The 19,680-nt window shown below is 44.3% G+C and overlaps 1 pseudogene; it reads right to left on the reverse strand.

Moving 5' to 3' along the window:
* Nucleotides 1-15,455: 15,455 nt before the first annotated feature.
* On the reverse strand, nt 15,456-16,913 carry LOC146802498 (prostaglandin E synthase pseudogene; annotated as a pseudogene).
* Between the last annotated feature and the right edge of the window lie 2,767 nt (nt 16,914-19,680).

Consider the following 19,680-nt stretch of genomic DNA (forward strand, 5'->3'; position numbering starts at 1 on the left):
ATGACAGTGGCCTGATTGGCCCTGTAATGTATATAATCCCCGGTAATGTGATACCTAGTTCCAGGTGGCACAGTGTATATATGTGTTATTGCTCTAATGTGTTTTATGAGTAATACAAAGGCTCTTTTTATATAACCCTTTTGAAGTTTCTTTTGTAGTGTGTCTAGTGTGTCGCTGCTGTGTGAGTGTGTTGCGCAACGATTTACCCATTGCCTCAGGGATAAGCCTGACTGCTCGTGCCAAGCTACCAAGGGGGTGAGCAGGGTTATCTTCGGTGTGTAACTCCCTTGCCCTCATTAGAGTGGTGGTTTCTGTCTCTCTTAGGTCCTTGCCCTAGCCAACCAGAAATCTGTTTTTTTTTGATTAAGTAGTTCTCTCACCTTTTTATTTATAACAATTGTCGCATTGTCATCCTTAAACCTACTCTGTCTTCATCTAAATGTTATCCCTGCACTTCTTAAGCAGCCTTGGGCCTAAGTAAGTCTTTGTACAACAATTAATATATGCATTTCACTCTGTTATTATGCACTCTATCACTTAATAATGCCTCCCAAACTTTTTTTTTCCTAAATCTTGTCAAACAACTTTTGTCCTAAATTAATTTTCATTGAGATTTAATTGAGGCTCAGAGGTTTCTGATGTCAGGTCAACCAAATCTGATACTGGTGTGTTTAACACTTGATTCACGTAGTAAGTGCACTCGTGTGGAATAACATTGGCAAGCCACTCATGCTCTTTTCGACCTTCTTAGTGTTTGCTTATCTTCCTCGGAGTCATTTATACCTCTTGATCCCGTCGCCTCAGCTATTCTTCTCAGTATGCGGTCAACTAACACACTTAATATCAATTTCCATTGACCATAGTTTCAGAGCCACTCAGGAATGCAGGTGACTCATTTTGTTCCAGTACATGACGCTTCACCCGGATCTTTTTGGTGTTCTGTGCTGTCTCAACTATTACTTCAGGTTGAGCTCCCCTTTTTATCTTCTTTCTCACGAGAAACTTCAATATACTTTGTGAAATCTTAGAAACCTGTATTGGTGCAAATGTCTGCCATTCTTCACCCCTTTTTCTTGCTTACTGTATCATTCCTTGTGCTGGTATAGCTTGTGACAGTTCTGTCACTTGTGCTCTGTTCTCTGGCTCATAGATCACTATTTCTTCATAAGGATTTCTTACTCTACGCGTGTGTGACACATGTATCCAGTTTGGTACTCCAGCACAATTAACAGCAGTGTTTGAGATGATGATCCACTGGTAGGGGCTTTTCCATCTTGGGTCCAGACAAGACTTCTGAAGTGCTTTGTGCCCAATTCCCAGTCTCTTAGACTGAGGTTGTGGCACTTGATACGGTTTAAAGTGTCAGCTCCAGCTTCAACCTGGTGAGAGACAGAACAAACCACATCAGCCAAATCCTATGCAGTAATTGAGTATCAAGTCCTTTGTGATGTTTAAAAGTGCATTCACAGGTACTGCAAGAAATCTCATTGCACTCCCCATGAGGATTTCATGCAACAATAACCCTGTCTTCCTGTGAAAAATACTTCAGACATTATTTACAAAGTTTTCTATTGCGCAGAAATTCATCAACATCAAATGCAAAGCATTTGGCCATTTCATTGATGTAGATGCACATACCTTTGACAATCAGGACTTTATTGTTTGACATTTCCAGAGGTCTCTGGTCAATAGCTACAGTGTAATCTCTGCTCAATCTGTAATGCTGCACAAATCATTCTTTGGATCTCATTATTGAAATCAGTTTCATGATCTGGCTCCAGAGAAACTGGTAGGCCGTACCTAGGTATCGCCTCATGCAACTATAGTTTACCAACAGTGAGACTGTCATTGTTCTGTGTTGGGTAGGCTTCCACCCATTGAGAGAAAATGCAAACTATAACCAGGACATATTTCAGTCTCTTACAAACAGGCATCTAGATAAAGTCCATTTTCATCCCATGAAGGGACTACCTGATCTCCCTACATGACTCAGTGTTACTGGTGTTCTTATCCCTACATTTATCTGTTGACATGCCTCATGACAATGGCACTATGCCTCGGCAAGCATTCTAAATCTGGGATGAAACCATTTTTTTAACAACCTCACTAGTGCATCTCTCCCTAAATGTGTTGACCCATGGAAATGTTGTGGAATGGTAAATGACAAACTGTCAGGTAACACTGGGCTTCCACCCGCTGACAACCAAATATCATATGCATTTTTCTTTCATCCTGCTCTGAGCCAATTCTGCTGTTCTGTTTCTGAAACATTTTCTTGCAATTCTTTAAGTTCTTCCCATGTATCAGGTACTGAGACAACATTGAAAAAGCTGTGTCTTCTTGAGATTCATTTTTGTAAGTCCCATTAAATGTGCCAGTCACAAGTGCACAATATAGTACAACTTTATTAGCAAATCTGTTTGTGAATGTGGTATATCAATTGCCACGCCTGTAAGCTGCACATTTAACCACTACGGCTTCTGTTGGTAGTGCTCCAAGTAAGTTTCTTACATGTTCCTTGTTTCATATCTGGGTTCCGAAGAAGTTATAAAACCTCTTTGTGACCATAACTGTAACCATTATCTTTTTTGTCCAATCCTGTTAAAGCTTTAATTCTTGAAGACTCATTAACCAATCTCAATGCAGCACTTATAAAACAAGTGACCTGTAACAGTTTGTCACTGGGTGTCTTTATCAACCAGTAACAGAGCAAAAGTACACCAGGCAACCAATATCAGTGCGGCAAAAATAAAAATGCAATCTGATAAACAGAATATTAAGGTTTTAACACTCTCTGACTTTTTCACCCAAAAAGACTTTTCACACACATAAATGAAATCTCGACCAGTGGGAAATCACCCTAATCAATGGAGCCTAACCTTTGTGCAATTGATTACACTAGCATTAATCAATATTAGTACTATCACTACAAACCATAACAACCCCTATCACGAAAGTATAGTCAACGGTACCTTATGACCTAGACCACAGTTTTAGCAGAAAAGAAAACCATATAGTGTATTCTGCACTTATATAAATACTACAGTATCTTTTTATCTCTATGTCTATCCAGGAATCTTAGGCTACGTAGAGCCCGATAACCTTCCTCCAACACGTGGACATCAATGTGTCATGAAATACAACAATAATAAATATTCACGGGGCATAACCTAATTGATACTCACACCTCCAATACAGCAACCGCCTTTGAAATCACACCTTGCCAGTCTTCAGATTCTGGACTTTGTGCAATGGGATTTAGACATCACTCCAACTCGAGCTAACTATTTATAGCTCCTATTTTCATAACGTAAATTGTCTCTCTGCTACCAAGATTGCTGAAGTGAAAATCAGTTTACATTTAAGAGATTTCAGTTTGCCATAATACAAGATAATTCCCTCTCTGCTTACCTTCCTTGGGCTGCATGGATCTTTGCTGTTGTTTTAGAGAAGAGAAGACAATGAATCAGATAAGTTATTATTAGGTTTAAAGAGTTTTATTAATCAGAAACTTTTTGTAGATTATCTTTATTTAGTCACAAGATTAATTCATCATTTTTAAACCATTAGAATCATATTAATATCATATATCAATCAATGAACAATAATATTGGAATATTGAATACAGTGGGTTAAGCACATTCTATAAAGGAAAGAATTAATATTCAAAGAATATGAAAGAAAAAAGAGTCAGTCAGAACTCAGAAAGAGTTCAAATTCAAGACAGAGTGGGAGAAAACATTAGGTTTTAGCAATACATCAGCTCATTAGATCAAAAATATCAAAGTTGAATTTTTCTTTAAGAGTGGTTCAAGAAAACTCAGTAGAGTCTCAACAAAAAATGGCATAGGGTCTGGGTAAATGGGAAATCGTAATGGTAAGTGAGGTAACCTACTCTAGCAACACACACTTATATAAACAACACATTTCATGAAGCTTCTGCAACATTTGTATCTTCAATCTTCATCCAGTCACTCAGCATTTGCTTTCCCATGAATACTTCTACTCCTAAACTTCAAACCGTTTAACATCTAATATCTAAACAATGGGCTATGTAGAAGTTGAAACATCTGTATAATGAATAGAAAGCATTTAGCAGAAAACATTAACTGAAAATCAAATACAAATTCGTTGAAAGGGTCAAGATCAAGTTTAAATGCTGATTCCACGTGTAAGAATTCCTAATTTCCCCATTAAAACCAACTTCGAATCATTTGCTAGCAGGGGGCTCTAAATAAGTAAAAACATTGTATGGAAATATATCAAACTTTATGAAACTTTTACTTATTATGAAAGCATTTCCATGAAAAGGTCAGGAATTAAACAGTTTTGGTTATATCTGCATTCTTTAAACCTGTCTGCCTGAACTCTAGAAATATACATTTTTATGCACATTTCAGCACTCTAAGCAAATACATTTTTCAAGCAGTGTTACTTTAGCCATTTTAAAGGCTAGTACATGTAATTATGATAACCTTGTGCAATTTCTCATATTTTAAACACATTTCTTTTCATTTAAACTTGCGTGTTAATACTGCACATTTATTATAAACTGTTCATAGCCGAACCTCCCAAAGTTTTAGAGCCGACTCACAATTTTTCACCTCAAATTAGGGGAAGGCATGCCAGCTGCCTTATGTTTGTGGATGATTTGGTGGTTTTTGGATCTTATGTGTATCAGCCTGCAACGCAAATTAAATGTGCTTAGTTCACACTGCCATGATAATAAATTAACAATCTGCACTGAGAAGACAAAAAATCTGCTTTGTAGTAAGTGGAAAAAGAGCTTTTTGGACGATATCCGATTAGAGCAGGTCCGAGAATACACATTTTTGGGGATGATTTTCTCTGATGATCTGAAATATGATTAACACCTGGCTATGGTTTACATTGCTGCATGAAAAAAGGTAGTTTGAAATGAATTGATCATAAACAGTAGCGGTCCGTGGAGGGAGTTCCGTGGGGCGGTGAGGCGGGGCGGGGGAGGGGCAGGGTGGGGAAATGTAAACACCGGAATATGGATGAACTGAGGTAAGTACACATTTAAATAAATAAAACGAATTTCGTAGCGCGCGCTGCATCACATTTTGCGATGCAGCACGCGCAAAGGACTAATGATTGACCCCTAGTGGAAAACCTTCATCTTTAACTTTCCTTGAGGATGTCAATCTTTCCTGAGTAGAAAAACCTGGTTAAGGGTATTAGAAGCAACTAGGTGTGTTGGATATGTGTGAAGTTGGAAGTGGAAGAGTGGAAGAGAAAAAAATTAGCCAATTTAAGAACACCCTTAGATAATGTGCAAAGGAAACTACCTGGAATGAGGATTTCCAGTTCTTGGGGAATGAGAGATCAGTTGTGACTTTCCTGGTTTCCCAGGAAGACCCAGCCCTTTTTGCATATTTGTATCTTGCATCTGCGGTTGGGATAGACCTGGGGTGGTGGAAGCATGAGCTAAAGGCGCAGATTGAAAAGAACCATGGTCAGTGCCCATGTAAGAGGAGGAAAGGCTACTCAGTACTCCACTTATTGGTGGACTGTGTATTATTCCTAAAAGAAAGGAAGAGATTTTTTTGAACCAGTTTTCTGAAAGTATGGGATAAGGTAGAGAGTGATGGGGTTACATTTGTTGTGTCAGTTTGGGTCATTGTGACATGGCCATCACTGTAGGTCAATTCCTGCGCATAATTGTATAAACCTATGCCAGGATTTTGCTAGCTAATGCAGCACTAGAATAGTACTTGTCCCATGCTCGTGTCCATGCTTGTTTTCTGCTTTATCAGGATGTTGTTGATTATTTTGAGAGGAGTGCTTGATTTATTAAATAAAGTGGACAACTAGGGCCTTAAAAAATGGCTGGTGAAATCAGTGTTTAGATAAAATTGGGCCTGAATTTGATCTTGATGGGACTCCCATCATGCTTCCGTGGCGGAGTTTACAAGTACTCCATCGAGCTGTCAGATTCCCTGCCACCATATTTAAATGGGGGCTGGATTATCAGCAGGTCCGCATTAACAGATTGGTTTCTGTCGCGTAAGGGTCTCACCGCTGTCAGTGCGGAGGACTCCTCTGCTGGTTAACATTACTCCATCACCATTAGGATGGCGGGATTGCGCCGTGCCTTTTTTATTTCACAGTTGTACTGGCATTGTCCTAGTGGCAGATCGCCAACGGAGAGATTCCGTTGCGGAATGCCTTCAACATTGTCCTATTCCTGTGACTTTTGGATGAAAGCTAGCATCACACACCGGATGGGTTTAGCTAATTGTTTGCACCTGCACACCACACTATAAAAAACACTCCATTTCAGACCATGGTTCTTTGCCATTCGTCTGCAGCACACAATTGTCCACGAGCATGTTAGGTTGTTTTTTTGCTTTATCTTGTGGGATCTTACAATCCTTTAAGGTCAATATTTCATTATGTGGTAGGCGAACCAAAGCATAAAACATCTCAGTTCACATTGGCAAAATCCTCATTTCATGGAAACTGTACAAAGTTGTTGATATGTCTCAACATAAATTCTTGTAGCACAGCACTGAAAGTTGGTTGTGAGATTCCACCAAATACTGCAACAGTGTATTGGAAAGATCCTGTAGCCACAACATGGAGTACTTCCATTAATTTCACTATTGCTGTTATTGCTGTGGGATTCCTATTCATGGCAGAATATCTGGCACCAGCTGATGACATAAATAAAGAATCGTTTGCCTACTTAGTGGAATTCTTTTTATTATATCCCATTCTCCCATGGTAACAAGGTCTGGAAAGGGTCAATAGACTTGAGGATGTTGTCTCCTCACTCTTACTGGGTTCATATGTTTGCATTTAAAAGTAAAAAAATCGTACTACATTTTTGCAAACGGATTTTAGAAATGAAACACACATTAGTTTTCAAAACAATAATTTTTATATAATTTAACAGATTAAGTTAAATATTTATATGTCTGTTGTTTTGTAAAAATGCAAGTGTAGATAATGCATTTTTAAATGTATTATTCACACATTTTTTAAAATTCTGTCAATAAAAGTGTATACAAAACCACGCCCCTATCACATGTAACCAGAGTAACACACTACATTATACTCTTTTTGTCAAACCAAATGAAGAACATGTCTTGGCATACCCTCACACCAGGCAATTAAACAGCCATTCAGGTCACACTATCGCTCCATAGGGTTGGCCTTTGATATGGGCAAAAATGATATAGAGAATTGCAGCGAGCAAAGTCAAATTTTGCTCACTGGCAGATGTTATTCTCCTGCACTAAATTATCATGCTTCATTCATCATGGCACATGCAGGTCAAGTCCATGCTCATCTTGACCCACAGAGGTCTAAGCATGGTCATAGAATTTTCAGGACTGTGCCTGTTTCACCATGCTATCTATAAAAAGTATCCTATTCATGTTGGCATACACAGGCTCATGTCTGGTTTATCATGGGTCACACTGGTCTCTGCTTTATTAATCTTGTCTATTAGACCTGGCAGTCTTAGGGTGGCCTTCTCTCCCACATTTTGCCTTCCTCCTCCACTTTTCTGATCTTGTTATTGCTAGTATGAGGACTCTGCACACTTCACCACTGCTAACCTGTGCTAAAGTGCTTGTGCTCTCTCCCTTAAACATCGTAATATTGGGTCATCCCCAATAGGCATTCTTAATTTGCTTATAAGTTCCTAGTTAAGTGGTTCTACATGTACCTAGAGCTTGCAATTTAAATGATACTCGTTGGCCTGCATGATTATGATATCACGTAAGTAGCCGTTTAGCCATGTCTCAGGCCAGCCATTGCAGTGCCTGTATGTGCAGTTTCCACTGCCATGTCCACTTGGCAAAATAAAACTTTTAACAGGCCTAAACATTCCCTCTTTATACATATAAGTCACCCCGTAGGTAGGCCCCGGACAACCCAGAGGGCTAGTGGTCATGCATTTAAAAGGCAGTACATGTAGGTTTAAATTTTGCATATCATGGAAGTGAAAAACTCTCACATATTCAATCTCTACGTGAGACCGCTGGCTGATGTCGTCAAGCAGTGGGGCATGACCATGGTCTCTTATGCTGACGACACTCAGCTAGCAGTTACTATCAGCGGGGATGTTGAGCAGGATGCCCCTAGGTTCCAGAGTGGACTGATGGCGGTGGCGAGTTGGATGAATGCCAACTGCCTTCAGCTCAACGCCAAGAAGACTGAGGTTATGGTTGTCGGGAAGGGTAAGGAGCTCTGGGGAGATAGATGGTGGCCTCCGGAGCTTGGGCCATCTCCAATTCCGGTAGCGGAGTTGAAAAACTTGGGAGTGTGGTTGGATCCTGCTCTTAGCTTCGTGGGGCACTCTAAGAAAACTGCGGCCTGTTGTTTTGGGGTCCTTCGGGGCTTAAGACCTGTCCTGAAGTTTTTTGACCCCCCTACCAGGCAGCTGGTAGTCCAGGCTACAGTAATATCCCGTCTGGATTATGCCAGCTCTCTCCTGGTAGGGACAAACCAGGCAGAAATCATCCGCCTTCAACGTGTCCAAAACGCCGCGGCTAGAGCCATAGTCGGCTTGCCCAGGTCCTGCTCTGTCTCTAGTACCCTTCGATCTCTGCACTGGCTACCGCTTAAAGCAAGAATCCATTTTAAAGTCTTATGTCTGGCTTTTAAGATCTTGAAGGGATCAGCCCCCCAGATCCTCTCGAATCTTTTGTCTTGCTATGTTCCGGCCCGCTCTTTAAGATCACTGGGACAAGCACTTGCTGTGGTCCCGAGGTTTAAGCTTAGCAGAGTTGGTGGCCGGTCCTTTCGGGTAAAAGCAGCGGTGCTTTGGAACTCTCTCCCGAATGAGATTCGCCTGATGGAAGATCTTCTTTTGTTCCGCAAAGCTATAAAAACCTTCTTGTTTTAATTTTCCCCTCTTCTTGCCGCGCCCTCTCTTTTCCCTCCGTTTCTATGTTCAGTGTTAGTGTTGTGTACCTTGTCATGCGCCAGGACGCCCCTTAGCTGGGGCAGCTGTGCGCACTACAAATGCTCCTAACATAACATAACATAACATATGTTTTTCACTACCACAGGTCTGTCTCTCCCACAGGATAACATTGTGATTAACATATCTCATTTTTATAAGTGTAATTTCCAACTGGGAAGAGATGATCCCTTTAAGTCTGGTGTCTCTGGAATCATAATGTGAAATCTAAACTTATGGTGAAGTCGGATTTTAAATTCCAATTCTCAAAATGTCACTTTTAGAAAGTTGGCAGTTGTCTTACTTTAGCCATTTGGTGCAGGTAGACTGTCTCTGATCACATGACTGGGTGTAGTTGGCAAATGGACTTTGTATATTCCTCTTAAACAGCCATCTACAAGGGGAGCTTAGATGTGTCACAATGGGACATCTCTGGGAGGATGGGAGGGAGGAGATGGGCACAGCATTACTCATACCTGAATAGGCTGTGTCCTGTCCATACATAAAGGGGTGAATACCCAGCTGTGATGAGTCTAGAGACAAGGCAGGAAGGGAAGAACCCTGTGCAGTACACATGCATGACTTTGAAGTCTCCCCCCCTACAGAGGCACCACTGGGTATAAGTTCTGGATGTCAGACACCATCCACTTCAACAGATGTCTGGACCTGTGGGTGCTTTGCCAGGCAGAAGGACTACTGTGCTGCTGAAGGAGTGCCACTCTACTAGACTGCACTCTTCTGGACTCCTGCTTTGCTCTGCTGATCTGCTGCCTGCTGCCATCTTGCTTGGTTGAGAAAGACTGGGCCTGCATCTCTTGACCCCAGGACAAGAGTGACACCAAGGAGCTAGACCACTGACCTGGTCAGTTTGACTGCTCTCCCCTTGTGCATCTTAACCACTAAGTGGTGCTCCCTGAGCTCAGTTACAGGGTGTTCAAGGCCCTGCTCCCCCGAAGGCTCCTGCCTGCGCCTCATCCCTGGTGGTCTAGTGGGAAAGCACTCTGCTCTTCTGTCTCTCTTGTTTTTTTTCTTTGCCCTCTTTTCTCTTTCCTCTCTTTGGTCTCTCTGCTCTATTTTCTTTCTTTTCTATCTTCTCTCTCTGTTCTCTTCCCCCTCACACTCCACACATTGTCCACACCGCTGCTGCCCCTGTGCCCCTCCCCCTCCAGTGTGTCCTTCCTGCCTCCCAGCTGACTGCCTTCCCCCTGACCCCGAGTTAATGGCTGCTGCGCCAAAGGCAAGCCCGTCTGTGACTAGCGCCAGGGACCATGGTCCTTCGACCTGCCTCCGCTACGACTCCAACACACTCCATGCTCTCAACCCCAGATGCAGCAACAGCTGCCAGCTTTCGACCCCGAACGAAACCCACAACCCGATCTCCTGTCAACACTGCCTCGGCACCTTCACCCACCTCCGGACACCACCACTCACAAACCACTCAACTGCATCCTCCTCAATGTGTGCTCTCTACACAAACATGCCATGAAAATATGGGACCTCCTCAAAACCCATGTGCCCGACATCACCTTCCTCAAAGAAATCTGGACTAATGCCCACTCCGTGTCCGACATCGCCTCTTCCATTCCCGATGGATACAAGATCCTGTGGAAAGACCGCCCCACCCACCCTGGAGGAGGCATTGCCATTGGCCACAAGAGCACCCTCCGCATGACAACCACCTGCCCGTACCGGACAACACTACCACTCTCATGAAGCATCTGCACTTTCAGATCCAGACCAACCATAAAACGAGTCTCTGCGGAACCTCATCTACAGGCCTCCCCTCCCCCGTGCTCCCTTCACCAACACTATCGCCAACCTCATTGCACCCCACACCCTTGCTTCCACAGACTATATCCTACTTTGAGACCTAAACTTCCACCTGGACAAACATGACGACCCAACACCACCACCATCCTAGAGAACCTCGCCAACATAGGACTGAAGCATCTTGTCACTGCACCCACCGACACAGCGAGACACACACTTGACCCCGTCTTTACAAAAGGAAACAGCTTCTCCTACAGCCATACCATGGAACTCCTCTGGATAGATCACCACTACATCCACTTCTCCTTCAGAAAAACCACCCTACACAAGCATGCCTACCGCCTTCCCAGTAGAAGCTGGAACAATTCAACAAAGACCAGCTCACCTCTGCCTAGGATGACACATCAAGAAAACAAGCTGGTTCACCCCTGCACTTCAAGAACCCAAGCATTCCTGCTGATGACTTGAAAAGACATGGAGGAAACAAAAAAAACAAAAAAATATGCACCACCTATAGAGCAGCCACCACAGCACACCACCAACTCATCAAATCCACAAAGAAGAAATTCCTCCAAGACAGAATCCTCACCAATGCCCTCAACATCTAAGAACTCTTCTCCATCATCAAGGAATCTGCCAATCTCTGTAGCGTAACAACAGCTGTCCCATCCTCCCAAGACCTCTGCACCTTTCTTCACCTCAAGATTATGGTGATCTATGACAACTCCGACAACCAAGACGTCCGCACCTCTCCAGCTCCCACCCTCAGTGACGCCACCTAATAGACCCTGTTCACTTGGGCCCCGCTCATGACAGAAGACACCATAAAGACCATGAAGAGCATCCACTCTGGAGCACCCTCAGACCCCTGCCTACCTCACAACTTCCACAGTGCTGCCACGCAAATTGCACCCACAGCCAGACGATCAACTGCTTCCTCGAAACGGCTTAATTCCCCAATGACTAGAAATACACCTGAGTCAACTCCCTTCTGAAGCAGCCATCCCCAGATCCGACAAACCTCAAGACCTTCAGGCCCATATCAATGCTTCCATTTGCAGCCGGGGTCATAGAAAAGGCTGTCAACACCCAGCTAGCAAACTTAATGGAAGCCAACAATGTCCTGGACACCTCCAATTCAAACTCCACAGCAACCATAGCACAGAGACCACCCTAAGAGCCGCCGCCAGCAACATCTGCTCCTTCCTCAGTGAGGGCAAAATGGCAGCCCTTAGTCTCCTGGACTTCTTAGCTGCCTTTGACACCATCTCCCACCAATCCCTAGCCACTAGAATGCACAATGCAGTCATTCGAGGAAAGGCCCTTGACTGGATCTCATTACTCACAGGCAGAACTCAGCAAGTGAAACTTCCGCCCTACCTCTCAGAACCAACAGAGACCTGATGTGGAGTGCCCCAGAAATCCTCCCTCAGCCCCACCCTCTTCAACATCTACGTGGCCCCACTCGCAACCATTGTCAGAAATGATGGGCTCAACATGGTCTCCCATGCAGACGACACCCAGATCATCATCTTCCTCACCAAAGAACTCAACATCACCAGACTCATCTTCCAAGAAGAGATGAAAGCTGTCTCCACCTGGATGAAGAAGAGCTGCCTGAAACTCAACTCAGAGAAAACAGACGTCCTCAACCTTGGCTCCACCCCCTCCACATGGGACAACACCTGGTGGCCCCTCACAATCGGAAACCCCCCCACCCTGACTGACCACACACAAAACCTCAGCATCATACTAGACTCATCGCTCACGATGAACTACCAGTTCAACACCGTATCCTAGGCCTGCTTAAACACCCTCTGCATACTCTGAAAAATGTTCAAATAGATCCTATCTGAATACAGAAAAACAGTCATGCATGCCCTCATCAGTAGCAGACTGGACTACGGCAACGCTCTCTATGCTGGAATCAATAAGAAACTACTTTGCAAACTGCAGACCGTCCATAACCCGCAGCGAGACTGATCCTAGACATCCCCTGTCACAACCACATCACTTAACACCTCCGTGATCTTCACTGGCTTCCCATCGAAAGAAGAATAACCTTCAAGCCCCTCACTCATGCATACAAGGCCCTCCACAACATCGGACCAGCATATCTAAGCAACCGCCTCTCCTTCCACGCACCCAAGAGACACCTCTGATCAGCTGACCTCTCTGTGGCCACCAACCAACATATCTACAAGACCAGAAAGGGAGGAAAGTCCTTTTCCTAGCTCGCAGCCTAGGCCTGGAATGATCTCCCCCTCCACCTACAGCAAGTCCCTCCACCAGGCTTCTCCAACGAGTAGCTCATGAACTACTGGTAGCTCTTCAGCTACCTGTAACTAGGCCTGGGCTAAAATTTCGTTCCGGTTGCGGACATTGCGATAATTTGACATTTTCGCGTTCCGCGGAAAGCGCGAATCAAAATTTCCGCATTCCGCAGCTTAGCGATAATTTGTTTCTTACTCGTGCTGTAAAATAATACATTCTCGTGTGCGCGCGATCGCCTTACCTGAATCCCCGCGTTCGCCGACAAGTTGTCCCTATCCGGTCGCGTTCTCCATGAGATGTTGGATTGTTGGTAGCCATTTGCACTGTCTCGCGACAGTTCGCGCCCGCAGTGACATCATGCGTCGCGCGATCCAGTCTTTCTTCTCGCGATCATGCACCGCGAGACAACTGAAAACAAGATGGCCGCGCCCGCGAGCAACCACATGGGTAAGTTAGCGAGCCACGACCATGCAGACAATACCGCAGATAACCCCTGAAGAAGGGTGGCGGTATCACTCAAAATGCATTGGGATTGAGAAAAAGTTTCCTTTCCACTGATTTTGTTCTACCATATGGATTCTTGGAATTTACTCTGAATTTGGTTTCTAATCAGACGTGCCAATAAAGGAAAGCACATCAAGAAGAAGGATACAATATCTGTTCATTGTTTTACTGTTTGGACAATGCAATTGTACCTATAACATAATGCTTATGTATTACATTGTTTTCTTATTCTGTTAAGCAAATAAGTTGTGTGGTGAATTGATCATACACACTCATAATTGAGTGTATAAGGTTGTGCACATCCTGTCTAGAACACAGTGCTCTAGCACACACTCCTCAATTAATCAGGTGGCATGGTGGAACCACCCCTGGTAGTGCACACCAAGCAAGAATAAAAGCAGAGCATTCAGTTTAGTTGGTCTACTAGTTTAATTTGAGTGCACGCCTAGCTGTCATTATCATTTACTTTTAGAGAGTTGGCATTTTTTCTTGCCTACAATTCTCTTGTAGCCCTTTCAGAGATAATCCTCAACTGTCATCTGGCAGCCTCCTGGGAAGTATGAAATGCTCTCAGGAAATGAAACACAAAAGCCTTGGCTGAAGGAGGTGTGACTTAATCCTGTAAGTATGTCCTGGTAGATGTGGCCATCAACTGTACAAGCTGTAAATGGGCAGCCCCTGTCACAAGCAGATGTAACTCACACCTTGCCCTGTCATTGTCCAAGTAGCCAAAGTGGCACAAATCCAAGTGGGTGGAAAACCTGTCCCTGAACTGTTTTGTCGGGGGAGTTCCTCATTTCTCTAGACACACCTCAGGTGTGTTCCCAGAGCTCTGACCAAGCAAAGGCATTGAGATGAGAAGGCAGGAAATTATGTCAAAATGGGTAGGGTTGCCTGTGGGGTCTTTTTTCTATTGGTTAGAGAGTCACCCTCACACCCAACCCACCACAAGCCAGTGCCAGGCATAAAACTGTCACCCCAGATACCTTCTTCAAAACACTGCTGGAACAGAGGAAAACAGAAGAAGAAAGGCATCTGTTGAACCTTGACTTCAGAAAGAGTACTGCCCCAGCTGTGTCCTGTGGAGAGAAACTCCAGGGACTGGACCTACTCCCACTTTAACCCAGAACAGTGGACTCCAAGGCTTAGTTGGATAGCCTCTTGTTGAGCTCCAGGAATACCAAAGCTAGAAGAAGGACTTTGCTAAGCCCTGCTGACCAGTTCCAACTGGATTTGCCTTGGACCCTGCTGGTGGCCTCTGGGAGATTGAGTGCTAAGTTCCAAGTGGTGTCCAAAGGATACTGGATCTTTGGCTGGTGAAGATTTGAAGATGTTTTCAAACCTTTTCCAAAAAGAACCAGACGCTATCACCGGACCACCCCCAATCCGCAGCCAACTACATCACATAGCCTGTCAGACTCAACTTGCAGGTTTGACCCACAGAAAGGAGTTTGACTTTCCAAAAATGTTTCCGAGATGAATTTAAAAATATTCACTGAGAGAAGATTTTGAGCATCCAGTTAGGCGTGGGACTTTCATGGGGTGTGAATTTCAATATTTTCCCACTGTGAGCTTTTCCGCACAGCGTCATCGGCTTCACTGGTACTTTGTCCGATGGCTATCTGGCCACATGGAACCGATTCTGGCCAGAGCCTGCTGCCTTGTCCCGCTGAGGATCTTCAACTTCCAAAAATGTTTCTAAGTCAGAAGGTAAAACTTGCCACTGGACTGAACCTGATCCCTGTATCAGACACGGTCCCATTCTTGATCGGCCTTAAATTTTGATTTTGAACTTGTTTAGCATAACCAGATTCTCTAGACTGGCATTTTGCACTTTTTGGTGCTAGAAATGACCTAAACTTTGAAAAATTATGTCTCCAGTTCCCTACATCAGATTTCTGGTGTTTCGGTGTTTATTTGCTCATTAAATTTCACTCTATTTTTTTTTTTTTTTTTTTAAATTTTCTATCAGTTTAATCATTTTCTATTGAACAGTCAATTTACACCCTTTGACTAACAATCCCCACTTTTCAAACTTTCCGAATAGCTTTCATAAAGTTTTAGTTAAAAATTTTAACTTTTTCCCCCAAATCTTTTTAGCAAATAAACATTCACACCAAGAGCACATGTTAGCTGGTGACGCTGAGATTCCCTGCCACTCATAGAACACTCTCAGCTTGTGCCAAGCAGTACATGCCTTGGACCAATCATCAGTCTGGAGAAGGGGGAACCCCCGCAGCGCCAAGACCCATCAACAGCAACAACCTCCACAACATGCCAACTCTCACACCCAAATGCCTCCTCCCTCTCTTTATTTGACAGTCTTACAAGAAATGACAAATCCCACTGAAACGATTTCTATCATCACGTGACAATGCTACGACCGCCTTCCTGGCGAAGTCTTTGCATGTAGCACCAAAGCGGAACGGCTCAGGCTGCAAGCGCTGGAGAGAGCGACTGAAGGGACTCAAGGGGCATGGAACTGACATCCCTCACCTTTAGGGTTCCATCAAGACCCTGAAAGAAGGTGTGGGATCTGCCAACTGGTAGATCCTTCTCATGTGTCCTTCCAGGAGTTGGTCGTCTTCAAATGGCGACCCAGAAACAGGCGCGGTCTCTGGAGGAGTTTTTCTTCTGAGAATGCTAACGTCACTCCTGCGACTGTCGCTGATATCTGTGAAACTTTGAGCTTCAGCCATAGTGTTTCTGTCGTGCCCTTAATGACTAGTTTTTTTGTGAGCATCAAGGAATATGAGAGCGGCAGCAAAGTCTGAAGAAGGTCACCGCCATGGTTGACGTTTCATCAAAGTGATACTGGGTCCCGGTTCCCATTTTTCTGGCTCTTTGTCTCGGCTCCCGCAACACAAGATTCCTGGGATTACAAATATGGAGCCATAGCATACAGGATCTGCAGCCCCATGGAAAAGCATGGCACCTGGGCGATGGTGTAAGACGCGGACCGCATGGGGGCCTTGAACCCTAGAAGATAGGCCACTGTGTAGAACATGCGTGCCATGAAGAAAACCAGGAAGTGGATCCTGGCCACGGTGAGATTAGGCTCCAACAACGAGTAGACGGCCCCCAAGAAGAGGAAGGGGTAGATGTTCTCCATGTCATTGTGGTGGCATCTTCTGGAGCGCTCCACATCTGGATCTTCACGGACAAACTCCAGGCCGCCATGCCTCGTGGCATCTTCTGGGTTCAAGAACGCCTTCCTGCGCAGCCGCAGCTGGCCGGTAAGGATCGCCAGCAGGAACATCTTGAGCACCAGGGCCGCCGCGTAGAAAGCGAAGCAGCAGAACACCCTGTTCTCCATCATCGTGGCCGTGCAACGGCTGCTCTCTGCCGAGGATCACCGAGGAGTGCGCGGCTACGCGGGGAAGAGGCAGCCAGTTAAAGAAGGTGGAGGGATGGGGAAGGCGTAACTAGCCGGCCAGGACCTCCAACAGGAGAGAGCCACTCTATTTTTTTTAAATTAAAGTGGGATTTTTATTGTGCTTTGTTTTCTACTTTTTAACTGTTTTGGCACTGAAAAATGCTTGTTAGAAATGGGGTTTCTGGTTGGCTAGGGTATGCACCTCAGCCAGTCAGAACCCACCACTCTAGTCAGGGCAAGTAAGTTACACACCAAAGATAGATTGTGCTCACTCTATGGTAGCTTGGCGCATAGCAGCCAGGCTTATAATTAGAGGCCATGTGTAAAGCTTTTGCACAACACACTTGTACTAGTAACACAATGAGTACACCACAAAAGTTACTCCACACAGGATTATATAAATATATAGTATATATTCTATATAACACATAGACCAAAATGACATGAACCATAAATGTTGTTTAAATTCGGCAAATACTGACATAGTACTCATTATACTGACAAGGCAAGACTGAAAAACAACATACATTGTACTACCAGGGCACGAAAATGCAGCAGTTTAGGACAAAGCAAATAAATCATCATGTCACCAGAAACATATGAAGCTTGATCTCTGGGCACATTATACACATCTTGTGACTTCACTCGTTACCCTGGTACTATCAGAGTCAAGAACATCATAAATACCAAAACCGCAGTGCATTACAGGTAACAGTAAATACACCGTATTATTCCCAGAAGGAGAACTTAGACACGGGCCCATCTATCCTCCTACTAGTTGAGATACAATAATTAAGGAACAAGTGATGGGCTCAGAGGCACCTGGTTACCTACTGCATTAATATGGTAATCCCAGTGTGTGGGGGAAGTAAACCCGGGACCTCTGTTGAGGATCTCCAAGCAAATGCCCCCAAGGTATGACCTACAAGACAAGGGGGAGCACACACTGCCAACTCCAGCGGGGAGACCTCACTCGGTCCCCCACATGTACAACAGTGTAAGGCAGCTGCCCATGAGCATGCGGTGCAGCTGCTGAAATTAGCCCCACAAAGAACAGAGGAGCTGCGAGGAGCGCAGGACAGCTTCCCTGGCACAGGAAGCGCCTCTGATGGGCAGTACTTTCCAGACTGAGAGGTGCTGCAAGGGCACCACAGACAGGTGGACGCTGGGATTAGGGAGCTGGAAAAAATGAAGCTCAGCACTTCTTGCTCTGGGTGGCCCTTGCAATACTGGTGACCCCCTTTCTCCTTCTCACCAGGGCAATGCTGTTCTCTCCCCATAGCTGAGTCAAGGCAGCAATCCTGGTGACTAAGGCAAAGCTTGTGCAGCTGTGGGAAGGCGACTCTCACCGGGCCAAGAGCTTGGATTCTCGCACAGCAGTCCCAGGCACTCAATTACCATTGCACGGAGCCAAGCAAACAAGCAGGCAGGGCCTACTTCAATAAAAGGGATACTCTTGGTCCTGGTAAAGCGGCACTTGTCCCACGGGGTTGTAGTTCAAAGAGCGATGTAGGCAGGATCCCTGATGGCAGGTCAGGGCAAGAGCTGGCATGTGAGGTATTTTATGTTCCTGAGACCTCAGAATAGAACGGGGCAAGCCAGCAAGCCCTTTGAGTCACACTGGGGTTGTAGTAGTCCTTGCAGCAGGGAAGAGGTAGTGGTAGACCTGAGAATGCGACAAAACATACGCCTACGTAATGAGGAGAAATATGTTTACTTCTCTTTGTTTCTTTCTCATTCTATCTGTGCTGTATTCTGCAGCACACGTAAAAATAGGAAAAAGCTTAAGGGGATTGTTTTTGTTTTTGTTTTTGTTCTTACATAAATATAATTCTCCTTTCAATGCAGGCACCTTTGCACCATGGTGCAAGTGGGCCTGCATTAGCACTAGGTAGCCTAAAGGGCACCACCACAGGGGAAATGGCAGGAATATGCCATATGGCCTTAAATACTGTGCATTCCTGCCCTTTTCCTGTCAGGCAGTACAGCACAGCAAGGTAACTTGCTGCACTGCACTGCATGATTTGACCATAACTATGGCCCATGATTTCCCCTTTGGACCCCCAGTACTTTAGGAATCAAGGCGAAAACTTTGTAGGGAGGAGTTATCCTTGGTCCATGGGACTACTGCCAACTTTCACTGAAGTTTTCCATTTTTAAATGCAGTAACAGGGCCGATGGTCGACTGTCCATTGTAGGCCACCCTCTTTGTCACTGTAGCCAATCACAGGAAGCTGTAAACCTGTTTAATGAATATTAGTTTGGCAAGGTTTTCTGCGACCTCCGTTGATTTCTTATTTAAAAAATCTACCTTTCATAGCAAAGAACTGTTTCCAAAATAAAACACTGGTTGCAAATGTTGATACAAAATTGGCAATCGCTTTCTGCAACAAGAGCTTCTACTCCAAAATCACCAACTTAGTTGGGGAGAAATCCTAAGAACCTTTATAACCTGACTTTCTCTTCTTACTCCATCCGCAGCCATTATAAATAAATGGAAACAAGGTGAACAACTAAGGGAGTGCACTCTAAATATTTTGTTGGAAATAGACTTACAAAACAGAAATCCCTCGCAGAGTCCAAAATCAGCATGATTTGTCACTATCTTTGTGAAGGAACTGCACATTCCTAAAGGAAAAGGTTTTCTAAATGTTATTATTGAACTATTGCTTTTCACTTTCATATCACTTTGTCTTTGTGCAGATAGCAATGTTTCATACACACTTGCAAACAAGTTTGTGGAGTTTGTTATGTATATTATCAACTATAGCAGGCAGCAGTGAGTGACCTGTTAAAATTAAGTAGCAATAGTGGGGAT

This window comes from Triturus cristatus, chromosome 8 (assembly GCF_964204655.1).
Source record: "Triturus cristatus chromosome 8, aTriCri1.1, whole genome shotgun sequence".
Lineage (NCBI taxonomy): Eukaryota > Metazoa > Chordata > Amphibia > Caudata > Salamandridae > Triturus > Triturus cristatus.